The sequence below is a fragment of the Schistocerca cancellata genome, chromosome 3, assembly GCF_023864275.1.
Source record: "Schistocerca cancellata isolate TAMUIC-IGC-003103 chromosome 3, iqSchCanc2.1, whole genome shotgun sequence".
NCBI classification, from domain to species: Eukaryota; Metazoa; Arthropoda; class Insecta; order Orthoptera; family Acrididae; genus Schistocerca; species Schistocerca cancellata.
Window position 1 is genome coordinate 195,504,454 of NC_064628.1, and position 22,405 is coordinate 195,526,858.

Consider the following 22,405-nt stretch of genomic DNA (forward strand, 5'->3'; position numbering starts at 1 on the left):
TGTTGCAGAGCAAACAATGTATTTACCAGATTTTACCTTCATCATGTGACATTCAGTTCCAAAAATCATGGAATCGTTAATAATTCCATTACCCATATTTTAGAATCCATGTCCAGCCAATATTATATCTCCATGATGAAAACATTCAGACCGTCCGTTCGCGCTTACACTTCAGACCTCTAACCTCCATCACTGCTAACTGTTAACTTTTAACTGTGAGTCCGACCAGCCATAGAGTCTCTTACAGAGGGCGCACAGCGCTGTCAGTGATGTTAATGCTGAATGTTGCCAACATACATTTAAACAGGCTACTTACACCACATACAGAACCAAGTGATTGTGCCACTGAGATGTAGTGTCTTTAAAGCACTGTGAAACGTGGTTCTCCCCTCTTTCTGTAAATATATTACCACATATAAAATGTGGAATCTCCCCTCTTACTGTAAATACTCTCCTGGAAATTGAAATAAGAACACCGTGAATTCATTGTCCCAGGAAGGGGAAACTTTATTGACACATTCCTGGGGTCAGATACATCACATGATCACACTGACAGAACCACAGGCACATAGACACAGGCAACAGAGCATGCACAATGTTGGCACTAGTACAGTGTATATCCACCTTTCGCAGCATTGCAGGCTGCTATTCTCCCATGGAGACGATCGTAGAGATGCTGGATGTAGTCCTGTGGAACGGCTTGCCATGCCATTTCCACCTGGCGCTTCAGTTGGACCAGCGTTCGTGCTGGACGTGCAGACCGCGTGAGACGACGCTTCATCCAGTACCAAACATGTTCAATGGGGGACAGATCCGGAGATCTTGCTGGCCAGGGTAGTTGACTTACACCTTCTAGAGCACGTTGGGTGGCACGGGATACATGCGGACGTGCATTGTCCTGTTGGAACAGCAAGTTCCCTTGCCGGTCTAGAAATGGTAGAACGATGGGTTCGATGACGGTTTGGATGTACCGTGCCCTATTCAGTGTCCCCTCGACGATCACCAGTGGTGTACGGCCAGTGTAGGAGATCGCTCCCCACACCATGATGCCGGGTGTTGGCCCTGTGTGCCTCGGTCGTATGCAGTCCTGATTGTGGCGCTCACCTGCACGGCGCTAAACACGCATACGACCATCATTGGCACCAAGGCAGAAGCGACTCTCATCGCTGAAGACGACACGTCTCCATTCGTCCCTCCATTCACGCCTGTCGCGACACCACTGGAGTCGGGCTGCACGATGTTGGGGCGTGAGCGGAAGACGGCCTAACGGTGTGCGGGACCGTAGCCCAGCTTCATGGAGATGGTTGCGAATGGTCCTCGCCGATACCCCAGGAGCAACAGTGTCCCTAATTTGCTGGGAAGTGGCGGTGCGGTCCCCTACGGTCTTGGCGTGCATCCGTGCGTCGCTGCGGTCCGGTCCCAGGTCGACGGGCACGTGCACCTTCCGCCGACCACTGGCGACAACATCGATGTACTGTGGAGACCTCACGCCCCACGTGTTGAGGAATTCGGCGGTACGTCCACCCGGCCTCCCGCATGCCCACTATACGCCCTCGCTCCAAGTCCGTCAACTGCACATACGGTTCACGTCCATGCTGTCGCGGCATGCTACCAGTGTTAAAGACTGCGATGGAGCTCCGTATGCCACGGCAAACTGGCTGACACTGACGGCGGCGGTGCACAAATGCTGCGCAGCTAGCGCCATTCGACGGCCAACACCGCGGTTCCTGGTGTGTCCGCTGTGCCGTGCGTGTGATCATTGCTTGTACAGCCCTCTCGCAGTGTCCGGAGCAAGTATGGTGGGTCTGACACACCGGTGTCAATGTGTTCTTTTTTCCATTTCCAGGAGTGTATATTGCCACATATAAAATTTCAAAAAATACAAAATCTGAATCGGACGTACACCCGCCAGTAAAAATTATATGTTATCAAACTGTATTCTATAGTGAGAGTAGTAACTGTACTTTTATACAACATAGTGACTGGGAGGGGTGGGGGGAGGGGAGTTCACTACAGCAGCGTAGCAGCGCAAGTAGATTTCTTGTAAATTAACTTTCGACTGGACAGTCATCCAGACTGCTCATATCAACGGTATATATGCTTTGCATATCTGTTCATGAGACATACGTCAGTCATTTCGTAGATAGTTTTAATAGACGCTCACAAGCAGAAAAACCGAACTTCAAAGCTGCAGACGGTATAACGTTACCCAGATATCACAGACACCAGCATAACATATGCATACTACAGATAAAGTCATCAATGAATTACCAGTCACAACATCATTCGTAGTGCAAGAAAAATTAATCTTACAACCTACAAAAGTGATTTGACCAGTTAGAAGTTCCTGTTGAGCGACTTGATTAGGTGTAAAATCAAAGCTGCTAACAGTCTTGTACACAGGCATTCTTGAACGACGATATACTCTTCTCCTCCTGTAAGGCATTGCTGTGTGCTGCGTGCGGCTGCCTCGAGTCGAATAAGCATGCTGTTGCCTCACAAGCAAGATATACAGTCCCCTGACGTCATAGAGATAAGCTTATCTGGGCGTGGCAGGAAGTAAGCCCGCTCAGTAGCGCAATGGCGGCACCGGAAGCTGAGTTTTCGTGCGGATCGCTCTCTGTTAAAACTAGAGCGCGATCCTCCGCGGCCTAGCGGTGGCCGAGCGAAACTCGTTCAAGGTCACCCGCCAAGATGGCGGTCCATGGTAATGAACACAGCTGTTTGAGCAGCAATTATGATTGTTATTTCTTATGTGTACAACTGACTGGTAAATGTACTTACATGACGTAGTAAAAATCGTCAGTGGCTTGAACACATCTTTGCAATGAGCTCGAATACTATTTTTGCTCATTATTTTCATGGGTCTTTCCTCTATTTTCACAACTGTGTTCATATTTTGTGCATTTGTTGGCCAAAAAATAATTCCATAGTTAAGAATTAAGTGTACATACGAATAGCAAGTAACTGAAACACTCTGGCTGCTCACATAGACGATAGGACTCTAAGGGCATAACATACTGAGGACCCTATGGTCATAACATACTGAAGAAATTGTGTTTGCAAGTATCTTTGTGAGTTCACGTCACTTCAATAGAAAATGAGTCCCCATTCTTAGAAATTTCGTGTTTTTACTATACGGTCTGCAGGTGTCACATGCATTTAATTTAACACTGTCCCTCTTCAAAGTGTAATTCAGTAAATTTATTTCCTTTATGTTTAATGTCACTTTATTGCATACTGACCAATTTGTGAACTTGCTTGAGTGCTTCCTTTACTTTCTATGCGAGGAAATTATTTTTTATTCAATGTGTATTATATTTCTGTCGTCAGCAAAGAAAATTGTTCCACGTTATTGATGCTACTGGGAACGTCAAAACTGTCTATCGGGAACAGTATTTGCCCTAACATCCTACACTGAGGAACTATTGCACTAATGTATTTCGTTTCTGATAAGTGTTTCATTAAAAGTTAGACTTACTTGAGGTATGTGTTACCTCCATTCTTTGTACACTATCAGCTAGGTATGACTAGAACCAGTCATTAGCTACACTTCTTACTCTTAAAGCTTCTATCTTATTTAACAGAATTTTATGGTACCAAAAGTCTTAAAAAGTTCTAAATGTATGCATGTGACACACTCATCACTCTTAGGAGCATCAAATATACCCTTTGTGAATTCTGCAGTGGCTAATTCCGTACTTCTGCCACTTCAGAAACCAACTGGCAGTAACTTAAATGGTTGTATTTATCAAAGGAACTATTTTTGAGAATGATGACAACTGGAAAATGGGCTGGTAGTCTCCTATGTGTTCTCCATTACATTTCTTTACAAGAGATATAATTCTTGTCTGATTTAAACACTTTGGAAACATGCCCTATGTGAATGACTTATGAATTATATTTTTTAAAGAAGCCTACATGATCTCTATGAATTTTTTCAGCACATACACTGGTAGTTCATGTGACCCAATTGACCTTTTATTCTTTGTACAGTTTTACTGGTTTCATCCTGTGTGATTGGAAGCAACATCGTCGTACTTAGTGCATAATTATTTACAGGTGATATTCTAGTTTTGGGAATTTTTGTTGCAATTTCTTTGCAGTAATAAAAAATGTTCGTTCACATAGTTTGCTAGGTGGGTTGGATCACTTATTACTTTATACTCCTACCTCATCAATACGTTATTTTGTGTCTGTTTGTCTCTCCCTATTTCCTTTTCAATGACTGCCCTCACTACTTTGCCTTTGATCTCTGCCATGCATATTATTTTATCCTTAGATGACTTTCTTTCAACAATCAATTAGTACCTCCCTATAAATCTTTTTGTACCTACGGTAGAAAGTAAAGAACTATAGCTAACTTTGACTCCTTTTGATGAAAATTAGGTAATGAAAGGTTTGCAAAGCCATCATAAAACCTGCTGTTATCCATAGTACGAGGTGCAGTCAAGTTCTAAGACTTCAGATTTTTTTTCTAATTAACTACTCACCCGAAATCGATGAAACTGGCGTTACTTCTCGACGTAATCGTCCTGCAGACGTACACATTTTTCACAACGCTAACGCCATGATTCCATGGCAGCGGCGAAGGCTTCTTTAGGAGTCTGTTTTGACCACTGGAAAATCGCTGAGGCAATAGCAGCACGGCTGGTGAATGTGCGGTCACGGAGAGTGTCTTTCATGGTTGGAAAAAGCCAAAAGTCACTAGGAGCCAGGTCAGGTGAGTAGGGAGCATGAGGAATCACTTCAAAGTTGTTATCACGAAGAAACTGTTGCGTAACGTTAGCTCGATGTGCGGGTGCGTTGTCTTGGTGAAACAGCACACACGCAGCCCTTCCCGGAGGTTTTTGTTGCGGTGCAGGAAGGAATTTGTCCTTCAAAACATTTTCGTAGGATGCACCAGTTACCGTAGTGCCCTTTGGAACGCAATGGGTAAGGATTACGCCCTCGCTGTCCCAGAACATGGACACCATCATTTTTTCAGCATTGGCAGTTACCCGAAATTTTTTGGTAAAGGTGAATGTGTGTGCTTCCATTGAGCTGACTAGCGCTTTGTTTCTGGATTGAAAAATGTCATCCACGTCTCATCCATTGTCACAACCGACGAATAGAAAGTCCCATTCATGCTGTCATTGCGTGTCAACATTGCTTGGCAACATGCCACACGGGCAGCCATGTGGTCGTCCGTCAGCATTCGTGGCACCCACCTGGATGACACTTTTTGCATTTTCAGGTCGTCATGCAGGATTGTGTGCACAGAACCCACAGAAATGCCAACTCTGGAGGCGATCTGTTCAACAGTCATTCGGCAATCCCCCAAAACAATTCTCTCCACTTTCTCGATCATATCGTCAGACCAGCTTGTGCGAGCCTGGGGTTGTTTCGGTTTGTTGTCACATGATGTTCTGCCTGCATTAAACTGTTGCACCCACGAACGCACTTTTGACAGATCCATAACTCCATCACCACATGTCTCCTTCAACTGTCGATGAATTTCAATTGGTTTCACACCACGCAAATTCAGAAAACGAATGATAGCACGCTGTTCAAGTAAGGATAACGTCGCCATTTTAAGTATTTAAAACAGTTCTCATTCTCGCCACTGGCAGTAAAATTCAATTTGCCATACGGTGCTGCCACCTCTGGCACGTATTGACAATGAACGCGGCCTCATTTTAAAACAATGCGCATGTTTCTATCTCTTTCCAGTCTGGAGAAAAAAAATCGGAGGCCTTAGAACATGAATGCACCTTGTATTTGTGAGACATTGGTATTGATGTGGTACTTTTGGGAATTTTTTACAAAGATTGATGTAAATAACACAGAGAATTTAGAGAATATTGAAGTTACACTCTTTCTTTCTTATGCACTTCATCCCAACATGGTTTTCTAGTTCTCTTGGATAAAGTTTGATATGATTTATGATAAATTTCTGTGGTAGACTACACAGTTTAGGGATTTTTTCCATACCAGTTTTCGCTGTTGGTATTTATCAGAAATTATCTATTAGTTCAAGATATTTTATAGCTTCACCCCACTTGTCCCTGTCCGTATTTGTGGCTAACTTGTCCGTTACTGAGACAATCACTGAATGACCTCCTTTGCACTACTGACGAAAGGGATATGCCCAAACTCTGAAGGATGTTTATGAGGGTGCCACTAGTTTCACTTATGATATTTGTATTTATGTTTATGTCGCTACAAAAATTATATTGACCTTTGTACTTCAGTCTTGATCTAGAACACCTGTTGGTTTAATAAGGACGTATCCACATTACCTATGGGTGTCTGACACACAAATAATATGATTAATTTCTTGGCTGTGTCACACCCCATCAATTCATTAGCTGGTATTCGAGAGTATTTGTCTTCACTAACTGTACTAAGGTCAGCTCTTGATTTCGTCTGCATTCCTTTCCTGGATGATCCTCCATCCTCTGTAACAGTCTTACGGTAAGAGTCTACTGCTTCATTCAATGATAACAGTGCATATTGGGATTTTTGTGTCTCTACAGTATTCCCCCATGACACAAACTACTGTGCAGTTCAGAGATTTGCGCTCAATTTCAAATTTCTGCATTTCATTTCTAGATCGTCTGTTATGATTAGGGATTAAATCTATGAAGCATTCCATATTAACTCTTCCAATACTTTCTTTTTCTTAATAACATGTAGCACGTCATTTCGCCGGCTGGAATCTACCTCTTGGGTGATCATTTCCAAAAAGGTTTAGATGGCTGGAGATACGCTTTAGGTAGGGAAAAATATTGAGCGGATTTATCCTAAGAAAGTACCTACTTCTCCTACACATAACAGCTGGTGTACTATACTTCCATAAATCAGCTGTTCCAATTTTCCCTTTCCAGTCCACTTTAGGTGTCGGCTATGCCCAGTGAAACCCCATCTGTTGATAGTTTCAGGCAAACTTCCCAAAGGTGGCTACCATAAGTGCAATTTCTAGGCCCCACATTAATCCGTCTCGTAGCTCATTGAAGTATAGCCAACCATGACGCCGGTACATATTGACAAATTTTACATTACTGCCTCGAGTCATGGAAACTATCTTGCCCCATCCTTGTCCAAACTGTTTCCCAGTCCACTCACTATCCCTGTATAGTCCGTTACGAAACACCCTTGCATAAAGACACTATATTCTCTATCACCTCACTTACCACCGCATTTGGTTTCAAAAAGTTGATAGCCTGGCCGCCACACCTAATCTTACCTACAACACAAAGCTTCCACCTCACCCATGCCTACCATCTAGCAATAGCACAAAGCTCTTCCTAACACTTTTTACATTCCTAGCCGTTCTAATCTCAGCTGCAGTGTGCTGCACATTTCCTCTGGCAGTAGTATGTAAGAGTTGATAATTGTTACCGCTGGATATATTTCGTAAACCACATCAAATACTGACGAACCGATTCCACAGACCGAACGTGAGGAGAGGGGCCAGTGTAATTGTTTAATACAAACCATACAAAAATGCACGGAAGTATGTTTTTTAACACAAACCTACGTTTTTTTTAAATGGAACCACGTTATTTTTGTTAGCACATCTGAACATATAAACAAATACGTAATCAGTGCCGTTTGTTGCATTGTAAAATGTTAATTACATCCGGAGATATTGTAGCCTAAAGTTGACGCTTGAAACATTGTCCTCACTTCAATGCAGGGGCCCAAACAGCTGCAACATACATAGCGTTTCTACAGAATGATCTGTCATCGTTGCTCGAAAATGTCCCACTGGAAACGCGTCGACGTATGTGGTATCAGCATGATGGTGCACCTGCACATTCCGCAATTAACACTAGGCTGACCCTTGACAGGATGTTCGACGGGCGTTTCATAGGACGTGGAGAACGCATAAATTGGCCAGCCCGTTCTCCTGATCTTACACCTCTGGACTTCTTTCTGTGGGGTACGTTAAAGGAGAATGTATACCGTGATGTGCCTACAACCGCAGAGGATATGAAACAACGTATTGTGGCAGCCTGCGGCGACATTACACCAGATTTACTGGGGCGTGTACATTCATTACGGCAGAGATTGCAATTGTGTGCAGCAAATGATGGCCACCACACTGAACATCTATTGGCCTGACATGTCGGGACACACTCTATTCCACTCCGTAATTGAAATCGGAAACCACGTGTGTTCGTGTACCTCACCCTCACCCCTCATGGTAATGTACATGTGCGAGAGTGAAAAAGACCAATAAAAAGGTGTTAGCATATGGACGTAATGTGCTGATCCAGTCTCTTCTGTACCTAAGGACCATCACCGTTCCCTTTGGATCCCTACGTAATTCGGTGCTCTCCGATACACACGATCGAACAGCGGAGGAGTGATACTCATGCGTCAACTTTAGGTTACAATATCCCCGGATGTAATTAACATTTTACAATGCAACAAACGGCACTGATTACGTATTTGTTTATATGTTCAGATGTGCTAACAAAACTAACGGGGTTCAATTTCAAAAACGTAGGTTTGTGTAAAAAAACATACTTCCGTGCATTTTTTATGGTTTGTAGTAACCATTTACACTAGCCCCTCTCCTCACGTTCGGGCTGTGGAATCGATTCGTCAGTATTTGATGTGGTTTACGAAATATATCCAGCGGTAATGTTAGGTGACTCACCCTGTATATATATATATATATATATATATATATATATATATATATATATATATATATATATATATATTGTATGAAGTATGTCAAGAAGAGAACGGGGAGATGTGCAGTATGTCGACGTTAGAACTTTTGAGGCATTGTGACCGTTCGAACAGAGGTTTCAAGGTCGACTCTCGCTAAAGGAAGTGGTTATGCTGAGACCGTGGTACAACTGTGTTACGAACGCGCTGTTACATGCCTGATAAGATATTAAGAGAGTCATTGACCTAAGAACTCTTGTAAAATGTATATCAGGGAACTACTGCATTCATTTACACAGGTTCCAGGTTGATCACACTCTGAGGTACAGCAAGTTAACTTGTGTCTTGTGCTGTATTGCTAGAGGTACGTTGTAAAGGCTGAGGCCAGACATGGTTACAAGAGTAATTTTCTGAACTGACCTGTCGAACGGATGGATGACTGTTAATAATTATTTGTTCGTGCCAAGTAAAATCTAATAAATGTCGAGGGACATATAAAAGAAGAATGTAAGATGCTCTGTATGTGGATGTGAATTCGTTCATTTTGTCACAACGGTCAAGGAGTAACTGTTTTTTTCCTTTTTTTAATTAAATGTACCTTACTTGGCTAATTTCCCAGAAACTGTGACTATAATTTTAGTTTTTATATTGTTCTAAAAGCACAGAAATTTTGAACAGACACCTTGGTAATGGATTTTATCAGTAAATACTAATGCCTTTACACTGATGGAGAAACGCTTCATATTTGTATCTGTTAAAAATTTGTGTGATGGCCTTCTACTTAATTTATATTTTGGTGGTGAAACTAGTGAAATATTACATAACGCCTTTTAACTCAGATTTGGAAGCTCTTTAGAAGTATGTGTATGAAATATAAATTTAATGTCTGATTACTAGTTACCTTGCTAGGGCGTGGTATGACTCTTCAGCTAATGTTATTTTTTGAGCTAGGCTACTGAGTGTCAATAAAGTGTTAAAATTTCTTTTTGGGCTTTCAGTATACCACTCTTTCACTCCACTCCACATAAATCTGTATCGCTATCCTGTTCATGGAAGCTAGGCATGATTTGTGGGGACACTGATCAACATTAAAAAGAAAGGGGAGCAGCTGTATTGGTAAAACTGTCACATAGAGTTTTTTAGCAATATTACATGCCGTGAAATCCCTGGAGGTTAATGGCTTGTAAAAGGAGAGCCTGATGTATGAGCTTAGAATTCGAGTGGGGATTTGCCAGGAAATGTTGAAGAGCTGGTGCGCCGGCTACGGGTTGCTGCTGAATGGAAAGGCAATGTACGTGCAGCCTTCTCCACTGTAGCTGCCTACTGGAATGGACGAGTTCGGTAGTTTGTGGCCTTCTTTTAAGCCTGTTGAAGCATCCTGTAGTCAGGCCAAAAGATTGCAGGCTCGGTTTGTTCATTGGAGAATGGGATTAAATGATTGGAGGATGTTAAGTTAGGTAAAGAACAAGAAAGTAAGATTCAGGAATTGACGAATATGATTGTCGGTCATCATACCAAAGTCCCTAAGCTTTTAGAAGGGAGTACCAAAGCAGATGAAATCTGTTTACAGTTTCAAAATGGTTCAAATGGCTCTGAGCACTATTGGACTTAACTTCTGAGGTCATCAGTCCCCTAGAACTTAGAACTACTTAAACCTAACTAACCTAAGGACATCACACACATCCTTCCAGAGGCAGGATTCGAACCTGCGTCCGTAGCGGTCGCGCGGTTCCAGACTGTAGCGCCTAGAACCGCTCGGCCACCCCGGCCGGCAGTTTCAACAAGAAGAAATCCATTACGACCATTGCTGGAAAAGATAGGTACTACGGCAGCAGAACCACTTCCACCGTTGAAAGACACATTAACATCTCTTACTTCTTTTGTCAAAGCCGTGAATTTGAGTAAAGTATATGACATGGGGGATACTGATATATTAACTAATGTACGAACTTGTATACATACATTATTCGCAGGTTCAAAGCGAATATGAGATGTTTAATTATGTACGTAAAACGAATGCTTGGAATAAGGTATTGTGTACGAATGCGAAAGAAGTACAGCCAGTACGAAATATTTTAGAAGCTGCAAAACGAACCAGTGACTTTGATAAAAATGAAAAGACTCTCTACAACACAAACTGAAAGCGTTTGGAGGGCCAAACACTACAGAAGGCTGGGAGGGAACTGGTACAGAAAAACAGGAAAACAGGCGTGTAATGTCGTGGTAAGGAGGAACAGAGGGTGTTTTATATGTCACAAGGAAGGGCATGTTGTACGTGCCTCTCTGGATAATGATGAAGGGGGGACGGACCAGAATTCTGATTAGGGCAACAGTGTAGGAACAGCAGGAGCTTGTTTCTGATCAAGCAGTGTAATGAAATAGTTGCCGGTAGGTATAATAAGGTGCCATTTGTAAGTGCTGATGTAAATGCTGAACCAGTTTGGCATTGATTGATTCTGGAAGCTCTGTCTCTATAATGGGGGCGCAGCGGTATAAGGAAGATCTTGGGGTGTGAAAGCTTCCAAAATTACGTAAGGTTAAAGTAAGTTATGAGGCAGTGGGAGGTTCGGAATCGAAGATAGTGGAAGAGATCGTAGTAAAGGTTAATATACAGGGGTGTTCTTGAAAAATAGTTCCGTTGGTGGCTGAAATTCTACCTAATAAGTAGACATTAGGCTATGAGTTTGTGCAAAAGTTGGAGTTAACTTACGACTGGGTGGCAAGGCAGTTTCCATTTAACTTCTGCCAGGGAAGGGCGTATTTGTTTTGTGGTCATGGTGATAACAAAAGGGTCTATAAAGTACGAGTAGCCCACAATTCGTTGCTGTAGCTGGTCGATGCAGAGAAACTACCGCCACAGAAACTGAAAAGGTCTGTTAAGTTATTAGGAGCTAAAATCGCAAAGCGATGTCATTACCGATATATTATGTACGACTAACCTAATTTAGTATCAGATAAAGCTAATTATTGATCAGGAACCAGTGACGCAAATGCCATAAAGGTTGTCGCCTTCAAAAATGAAGGAACAGAAAAAGATTATACATCAGTTATTGCAGCACGGGTTTTTCGACTCTCTAATTCAACTTATGCTTAGCCCATGTTGTTGGTTTACAAGCCCAGAGGGGCAGATTTTAGACTAGTCGTGCACTATAGACAACTACACAAGAAGGTTATTTCACAGTCAGTACCGCTCATTGATTTCCATACCTGTTTAGCCTGGTTTAAGTATTTCACTGTTTTAGACTTAGACCAAGCGTAATACCAGATTCCTTTGACTGTCGAAAGCAGTCACTGCTTTCACCACTGATGACATCTTTTTTAATTCCGGAAGGTTCCTTTTGGATTGGCAATAAGAGCTGCTGTTCTCTCCCAATTATTAGATTCCGTGTTAAATGGCTTAAAATTTAAATTTTATGCATTTACTTAGATAACGCCATTGTTCACAGCGCTTCTTTAGAAGAACACTTGGATTATGTAAATCAGGTTTTACAGTCTTTAAGAAATGCAGGCCTTACAGTGAAACCGTGAAACGTTAGTTCAGCACACTCCCCGGTAACATTTTTAGGTCATATCATCTCAGAAAAGGGAATGGAGACTGATCTGTATCGAACGCACGCCACTTGTAGATTTCTTCCAGCTGAAACTGCTAAAGGTGTCGGTAAGTTTGTAGGAACGGGAAAAAAACACTTTCTTGGCAGATTTATATCCAACTATCGCCAACAAGCAGCGCCCATCAGTGAATTTTGGGTAAAAGACCAGAAATTTCGTTAAATTTTCACAACAAGCCACATTTCAAGAGTTGAAGATCACATTCATAAACGGTCCACAGTTGTCAGTTCGGATTTTGAAAAACGTTTTATGTGTTACATTCACAGGAATGGGTCTTGTTCTTGTCCAAGAAGAGAATGGGGAACGTAGACCGATAGAATACCTGCCCAGGACATTGTCTGGATTAGAAACCCTTTGTTTAGTGTATGGATTGGAAATTCTAGCAGTATTATTCGCGATAGAGATGTTCCATTTCTATCTGGACCAGAAAAATTTTACGCTGGAAACTGACAATCAGGTTCTGAGTTGGGTGCCGGTGCTCCCACGTAAAACCGGAGGATTTACACGGCGGTCGTAGACTACATATATCAGTATTTCAATTAAATGTTAAACACGTAAGAAGACGTGACAACGTTATTTCCGACAGTTTGTCATATGTTCCAAGAGGAATCTGGAGAAAATCAGGAAGAAGAAACACCGGTAGAATCAGAAGAGCACAAAGAAAATGTAGAGGTTAATAGTACATTGGTGACTTTACCGGACCTTTTTTATAACTTTTGTACATGTCAGGATAACGGTAGTGAATTAAGCGTTACTAAAAGACGATAGGAAAAGAACCGAAAGGTAAATGGGTATTTTATTAAGAATCGTGTGTTGTGTTACCGAACACCTAATGATGATAGGGAGAATATAGCGTTACCCTAAGGAGTTGCTGGCACCAGTATTTGGGTATTATGATGAATCTATCATCGGTGGGCTCTTAGATATATACAAGACACGGATGAAAACATGCAGTGTTTTACATGGGGAGGAATGGAACAGGGTGTACGAGAATTAGTAAAACAATGGCAAGTTTGTAAAATCAGTAAAGGAAATAATGATAGAACACAGGGGTGGCTAACATCGGACAGAGATCGGAGTCCGCCGGCTGTTTATGGCACAAAATGCTGGTGAGCGATATTTTCCCTGCATTTGTACAATTTTGTTTCAGTCGCGCCACCACTTCCTTTTATCCGCAGCCGTCTATTTTTTAAAGGGTGAACCATAATCACAAGGCTGCGCTGAATGCATATAACCATCAATATCAAACGATATTGGATCAGTCTGTTCCAGGACTAAGCTATGCTGTCAGTACCGTTTATGATGAAAGTTAAATACCTTCCCCTGTTAAGTTGATGCTGCCACATATTATTAATTCAACCTCATCTGAACTGTGAGTGATTGATGATTTACTGTCTGAGAAAAATCATCCTTTGATTATCAAAGAAAATTGACGCAGGGCCACAGCCAGCGTATAAGCCAACATATAAGTTGCACATCATAGAGAAGCTGACAGGTATAAGCAGCGATTGGGCCCTCAAGGTTAAAAATTGAGGAGAAGGTTTCTATCAGGTTTTTTGGATAACTTTTAAGAGGGATCACGTTTGTGGGCACACGTAAATTCATTAAAACGGAAACCCTAGTTTATCTCTTGTTACACGATGTAGCATGAGGAAATGCTCTGAAGTGTCATGCACCATAGGTGAAGTCTGAATCACCCCCGGGGGGAGTGAGGGGGAGGGAGGGGTTGTGTTGAAAGGAGAGGAGAATTAATCATGTCATATGGTCGTTTATTTTTTGATCTTATCTGAGACGTATCGAGCGACATTCTCCTGAAGGAATTTTATGTGGAGTGCGGAATATAATCACTGGATTAAGGCTCGAACGAGTACTGGTTGGAGAGTGGCCTTTGGTCAGCGACGGCGAATCCCGGTGCTTACAACGATAGAGCAGTGTGGCCTGCAGGTGAGGCGGAACAGGAGAGACAGTGCCTGGTCTCTCTGTGGGAGCCTACAACGGGTCCGTGTTGTGACAGGGAAGGCACACGGATCAACAGTCAGCGTCGTGGATGAAGGAGATGGGCTGTGGTTCTTGACTACGATGGACAGATATAAGGTATGTCGAGCATGTCAACCATCGAACTTTTAAGGCATTGTGGCCGTTCAAATAGAGGTTCCAGGATTTAAGTCTCGCTGAGGGAAGTCGTTATGTAGAAAAGCGTGTTACAACTCAATTACGAACGCGTTTCTGTTGCGAGTCTGATGGGATATTCAGAAAACCATTGACCTAAGGACTCCTGGAGGTGGTGTTTCAAGTAAGTAGTGTATTCATTTACACAGCTTTTCACCTGATCACATTTTGCGGAACGGCGAGCCGTCTTGTATCTTGCGGCGTATAGGTAGAGGTTGCACTAGAGAAATTTTATTCCCTTACCAGTTTCAGGCCTTTGGTGCCCTTTTTCAGAGGGTTGTTAATATCACATTATCTCCGAGCGTAAAAAATGAACTAAGTGAGGTTAGTAGAGTGGTGGCAGGTGCCTGTCAGGAGGTTTGCTCCGGACCTGTCATGGGGCCGGCGGTAGTGTCTGGGGAGGGATCACAGCAGTATGCTACATACATCTACTTCTTTCTGATGCTCTGAAATAGTAATCAAATTATAACACTCTGTAGAAGAACACTAGGTGTTTGAAACAGTAAACGAATAATATTTCTTTTGTGCAACCGGTTGCTGGTTATACAAATAACAGAAATACGGTTGCTAAAGGTAGAGAAAGCATTAGATGTATCTTGATGTTGATGCCAAAAGAGGAGGACATGAGTACTTTATGGAACTAACCAGCCAAAGGGAAGGATAAGTGTAATTAATTATTTGTTTACCCAAGGTAGAATGTAATAACTGATGCAGAACACAAGAAAAAGATTTAAGGAGTTATGTATTAATTCACTGTGCAACAATTCTCAAACTAGTGTTTGTTTGTAATAAAATTTAGCTTATTTGACTAATCTAATTTTTCCCAAATTATGATCTATAGGTGTTTATATGAAGAGCACACGGAAAGAAGGGGTTAAGACCATTTCACAGATTTCTTAGGTGAGCAATTTTGAAGTTTAAAACGTTACAGTTTCATTGGTTACTGAAGTATGCTTTTGTAATTTATACAGTACAATCAACGATCTTTTCCTTAGGATTCCTTAAAAGTGGAAAAAATATTATTAAGAATTGGACCCTGTATGTCTTTTTATCTGAATGTCTATCTTTCAATTTCTTTGTATAATGCACTAATTGGATTGTAAAAGTCAAAATTTAATGTGATAGTGCGATGATACTTCACTATAAGACATCCCTGCAACTCACTTGACAAATATCTATTCATCTTCGAGTCTAGTCATTATCTTACAGGATGTTCATGACTAATCAGGTTTTAGGTTCAAAAAAAAAATTGGCCTTGAGCACTATGGGACTTAACTTCTGTGGTCATCAGTCCCCTAGAACTTAGAACTACTTAAACCTAACTAACCTAAGGACATCACACACATCCATGCCCGAGGCAGGATTCGAACCTGCGACCGTAGCAGTCCCGCGGGTCCGGACTGCGCGCCTAGAACCGCTAGACCATCGCGGCCGGCAGGTTTTAGGAACAATAATGTTTATCAATATTGTGTTTTTATTTTCATTCATCTCAAGTAAATTATAATGATTAATAAACCCACGTCTCAACTTTTGTATCTTTAAATCACTTGACATATAACCACCAACAATTATTCAATAAATGGTTACAACACATACATTAAAAATGTAGTTAATAGCACGTAATTTCAATTATCAGCATAAATGACAGTCTTCATTTCTCACTTTTTACTTATTACAAGGAAAATTCACTGCCAGAAAGGAGTATTTGTATAGTACTCTTGGGCTCCTGTGTCACAGAACATCTTCAGTTCTTGCAGATCACGATATTTTTCCTTGGTGATAGGTATCAGTCCTGAAACAATGGACATGCGACCTCTTATTAGCAGGGTATCTCAATATGTTTGCTATGATAAAGCAGGACCTGCTATTTCTCACACTGATATGATCTAGTTCCATTTAATTACTGTGGCTAGTGTCTTTACCAGCCTACCTTCGTAACAGGATGAAGGAAACGAAAACTCTCGTTCTGCAAGTTCTGGTTCCTCTTCCATTCATCCAGCAGGAGCTGTAACAACTAATGTGATCCAAGATCCATTGTAAGTGTCACAATGTACGATAAGCCTTGGATGGTGACTTTCTATCTTCACGTCCTTAATAATTTGCGGATGGGAATGGAAATTTTGGTCGGTATGCTGGTTGCAAGAAATCAGTCCAGTCACATATCATTCAGCCATCAACTTCAACAACCTGAAAACGAGTGGGTTTCGCACGCGAGTCTTTAATTACGTCCTTCCAGTCCTTTGGGTGCTCAGCTCTTCTTTTACGTCTGATGAGGTCCATGTTTTTGTCATTTTCCAGGTATGAATGTCCTCTTACTGGGAATGTCACACGAATTGATACAAATTGCTTTGTATGATGGGCAAGATAATGGATGAACCTGAAAAGGGTGTAGAGTTTGTTTTGACCACCACATGAGTCACACAAGATTAACAAATTTTTAACCTCAGGATCCAGAAACGAAGTAACATAATGATACAGGAAAGAAACTACTTCATTTGATCCATGCTTCCCTGTAGTTTCAGGATAAACATAAAACACTGCATTACTGCCTGAGAGTAGACGTATGTTAATATAGAAAAAGCTGTCGTTATAATAGACAATGTTGGTTCTGATGTTTGGACATGGAAGATTTCGTTGGAAATCGACATATATCGATTCCTTATTTGTAAACTTTCTGCTTCTCTGTCGAGATTGTTTTATACTCTGATAATATGTATCAGCATTACGGCGGTGCAGTTCATATTCAATCTTCTCTCTCTTCATATTATTGTGAGTTCTTCAGGTAAATAGAGTTTCTGTGTTTTATTTATGCTGTAATGACTGGACCGTCCTTTAAAAGACTTGATATAAGGGCAGACGTTCTGCTCTGTTTCTGTTGAATGCTTATGAACTTGGTTTCCGTTCCCTCATTTATCGACTGACGCCGTGCCCTCATTTTCTAAGGAATTCCTGATAGTTTCTAATCTTTTCTTTGAAATACCATGCAGTATTTTTGACAAACAGACAATTGAGTCACAGTATTGTCTCTCATTGCTGTCACATTATAATGAAATGTATGATTACTCAAAGGAGCTTCTGTCTCATCTCTGCAAGGTCTTCGGTGTTGTACATTGTCAACAGAAATCAGTCCCGTCAGGTGACAAGTTTCCTCATTCCAGTCCATCAGCAAATTGAAATAGATATTAATGTGGACTTCTCTGCATCAGTTCGCAAATCAGTACAATTCTTCTCGCAGCTACAATGCTCTCCTACTTCATGCGACGTTGTTCTAAGCTCTTTAGATACTACTATAGCTCTGTCTTTTTTCTAGTCATACCACCGCAGCTTGACTGTAGATATTCCATCACCATTTGAAACACAGACCTCAGTTGGATTTTACACGAAAGTCAATTCTATCTATCACACCACAAAGCGCTGAAGTGATTGTCAAGGCTGCTCTGTATTGGCACAAATCACGGCACGAAATTCAGTTTTACCACAGCACAAAGAAAAGAAGCTAATGTCAAATCTGCTTCGTCTTAGCTTCCACATTACATAAGAAAGATCAAAACGACATAGCATTTAACAATGTCAACAATAAGACTGCCATAAAAGCGGACAAAAAATCAATACAGCTCAGAAATCAGCATCTGCTGGCATTCACCCTTTCTGTAGGTGTATTGGACGGACTTGACCCGTCTTCTCAATGTATACCATATTTTAATTTGGCTACAGTTCTGTGATTATGCCCGTCACATTCATTTAAGTTCACCCAAATGAAAGTACATCTGATAAACTTCATAATGATACCACTAATTCATTTTCGTGAGATTTAGACTTAACCCCTTCTTTCCGTGTAGTCTTTTTTTTTTTGTAGCTTTTAAAGATTAAAATTATTTATGTAATTTTATAAGCTTAAAAATTTTGACCATACAAGGTGCTATGGACATTGTCAGTAAATTTCAATGTCTTCAGGTGGGTAGAAGAATGATTGATATTTCTATTTGTTAAAAAAAGATTTAATTTCCTGAAAATAATTTACATTCTGGCAGTCAAATAAGTCAAATATTGCATAAGGCCTTTTAGTTTATTTTGGGAAGTTTTAAAGTAAAAGTATGGTTATGCGATATTAATTTAAAGCGTGATTATTCGTTCTGTTGCTAGACCATGGTGTGTCTGTTCAGCTGGTGTTTCTGTGTTTTGCGCTAATCAGTGTCAATAGTGTTAATGTTTCATCTAGTTTTCAATATACGACTAGTTGACTCCCCACAAATCCTTTTCTCTACTCTGTTCAGTTATTAGTTCGCTATTATAAGCTATTTTCTATCAAGCGGGTTGCTTGGCTCCTCATGACGTTTATTTAATGGGGTGTTCTTTTCAAGTTATTTTATTGATATGCTGATTAAGTCTTGAGCCTTGATCTGAGTGAGTTTTGTTTTAATGCTCATTCTCCTATAAATAATAATTATTTCCTGGAGTATGGTTTTTGGATTGGTTAATATGTTCTGAAGAACTTGACTGAGCGTTGGGACTGGGTTATAATATCCAAACCTGGAAGGTGATGGAAGAAAGTTAATAGCCACAGATGCACCATGTTATAGTTCTGGGTGGAGATTTTAATTTGCCGGATATAGACTGGGAGACTCAAACGTTCATAACGGGTGGCAGGGACAAAGAATCCAGTGAAATTTTTTTAAGTACTTTATCTGAAAACTACCTTGAGCAGTTAAACAGAGAACAGACTCGTGGCGATAACATATTAGACCTTCCGGTGACAAACAGACCCGAACTATTTGAAACAGTTAACGCAGAACAGGGAATAAGCGATCATAAAGCGGTAACTACATCGATGATTTCAGGCGTAAATGGAAATATTAAAAAAGGCAGGAAGATTTTTCTGTTTAGCAAAAGTGACAAAAAGCAGATTACAGAGTACCTGACGGCTCAACACAAAAGTTTTGTCTCAAGTACAGATAGTGTTGAGGATCAGTGGACCAAGTTCAAAACCATCGTACAATATCCGTTAGACGAGTATGTGCCAAGCAAGATCGTAAGAGATGGAAAAGAGCCACCGTGGTAAAACAACCAAGTTAGAAAACTGCTGCGGAAGCAAAGGTAACTTCACAGCAAACATAAACATAGCCAAAGCCTTGCAGACAAACAAAAATTACGCAAAGCGAAATGTAGTGTGAGGAGGGCTATGAGAGAGGCGTTCAATGAATTCGAAAGTAAAGTTCTATGTACTGACTTGGCAGAAAATCCTAAGAAATTTTGGTCTTATGTCAAAGCGGTGGGTGGATCAAAACAAAATGTCCAGACACTCTGTTACCAAAATGGTACTGAAACAGAGGATGACAGACTAAAGGCCGAAATACTAAATGTCTTTTTCCAAGCTGTTTCACAGAGGAAGACTGCACTGTAGCTCCTTCTCTAGATTGTCGCACAGATGACAAAAGGGTAGATATCGAAATAGACGACAGAAGGATAGAGAAAGAATTAAAATCGCTCAAAAGAGGAAAGGTCGCTGGACCTGATGGGGTACCAGTTCGATTTTACACAGAGTACGTGAAGGAACTTGCCCCCTTCTTGCAGCGGTGTACCGTAGGTCTCTAGAAGAGCGTAGCGTTCCAAGGAATTGGAAAAGGGCACAGGTCATGCCCGTTTTCAATAAGGGACGTCGAACACATGTGCAGAACTGTAGACCTATATCTCTAACGTCGATCAGTTGTAGAATTTTGGAACTCGTATTATGTTCGAGTATAATGACTTTTCTGGAGACTAGAAATCTACTCTGTAGGAATCAGCATGGGTTTCGAAAGGGACGGTGAAGGTCGTGTGAAACCCAGCTCGCGCTATTCGGCCACGAGACAGAGGGCCATAAACACGGGTTCACAGGTAGATGCCGTGTTTCTTGACTTCCGCAAGGCGTTCGATACAGTTCCCCGCAGTCGTTTAATGAAAAAAGTAAGACCATATGGACTATCAGACCAATTGTGTCATTGGATTGAAGAGTTCCTAGATAACAGAACGCAGCATGTCATTCTCAATGGGGAGAAGTCTTCCGAAGTAAGAGTGATTTCAGGTGTGTCGTAGGGGAGTGTCGTAGGACCGTTGCTATTCACAAGATACATAAATGACCTTGTGGATGACATCGGAATTTCACTGAGGCTTTTTGCGGATGATGCTGTGGTATATCGAGAGGTTGTAACAATGGAAAATTGTACTGAAATGCAGGAGGATCTGCAGCGAATTGACGCATGGTGCAGGGAATGGCAATTGAATCTCAATGTAGACAAGTGTAATGTGCTGCGAATACATAGAAAGATACATCCCTTATCATTTAGCGACAAAATAGCAGGTCAGCAACTGGAAGCAGTTAATTCCATAAATTATCTGGGAGTAAGCATTAGGAGTGATTTAAAAAGGAATGATCATATAAAGTTGATCGTTGGTAAAGCAGATGCCAGACTGAGATTCATTGGAAGAATCCTAAGGAAATGCAATCCGAAAACAAAGGAAGTACGTTACAGTACGCTTGTTCGCCCACTGCTTGAGTACTGCTCAGCAGTGTGGGATCCGTACCAGATAAGGTTGATAGAAGAGACAGAGAAGATCCAACGGAGAGCAGCGCGCTCCGTTACAGGATCATTTAGTAATCGCGAAAGCGTTACGGAGATGATAGGTGAACTCAAGTGGAAGACTCTGCAGGAGAGACGCTCAGTAGCTCGGTACGGGCTTTTGTCACGAGAACATAACCTGCACCGAAGAGTCAAGCAGTATATTGCTCCTTCCTACGTGTATCTCGCGAAGAGACCATGAGGATAAAATCAGAGAGATTAGAGCCCACACAGAAACATACCGACAATCCTTCTTTCCACAAACAATACGAGACTGGAATAGAAGGGAGGACCGATAGAGGTACTCAAGGTACCCTCCGCCACACACCGTCAGGTGGTTTGCGGAGTATGGATGTAGATGAAGATGTAGATAAGATTTGTACCGTTCTTTCTTGCCCAATGCTAATATTATTTGTTTTTACAGATGACCATAACTATTTTCATTATAATTTGCAGCTGATGGGAAGTATGGAAATTAAGTACTGATGTCTTGTATCCTGTGGATGTGTCCTCCATTTAAGTAGCTACCGCTGCCCCTTATTGTATTATTGTATTTGTGTAAATTGTTTGGCTTCATTACTGTCAGATTGTTCATACAATGTAGGTTTCACGGCCGGTATTGTCTTCGCTTAAAACTTCCGGGCTGATAGGCCGTGGTCGAAGTATAGAACTCTCCCCTGACGTTTCGTCTCGGACTGCGGGAGACATCCTCGGCGGTACAGCGGTGAACTGCGAAGAGAACTCGAGGAAGCGCTGATTATATAGGCAGTACAGAGGGCGCCACTGTCGATCACGTGGCGTCGGCTATGAGATTGTCTCTGGTAATTCCAGCATTCTCGATTGAAAGTTATCGATCTTCACGCTTGCGGTGCAACGCTGACATCCAAATTTTATCTAGTTTAACACCTTCGTCTTTCCCGTTAAAATTATTACGGTGTTTATCAATACTGATAGCCTTTCTTCCCCCCCCCCCCCCCCCCCCCCATGAGCTATGGACCTTGCCGTTGGTGGGAAGGCTTGCGTGCCTCAGCAATACAGAAAGCCGTACCGTAGGTGCAACCACAACGGAGGGGTATCTGTTGAGAGGCCAGACAAACGTGTGGTTCCTGAAGAAGGGCAGCAGCCTTTTCAGTAGTTGCAGGGGCAACAGTCTGGATGATTGATTGATCTGGCCTTGTAACACTAACCAAAACGGCTTTGCTGTGCTGGTACTGCGAACGGCTGAATGGAAGGGGAAACTACGGCCGTAATTTTTCCCGAGGGCATGCAGCTTTACTGTATGGTTAAATGAGGTAAAATAGTCCCCCATTCGGATCTCCGGGCGGGGACTACTCAAGAGGATGTCGTTATCAGGAGAAAGAAAA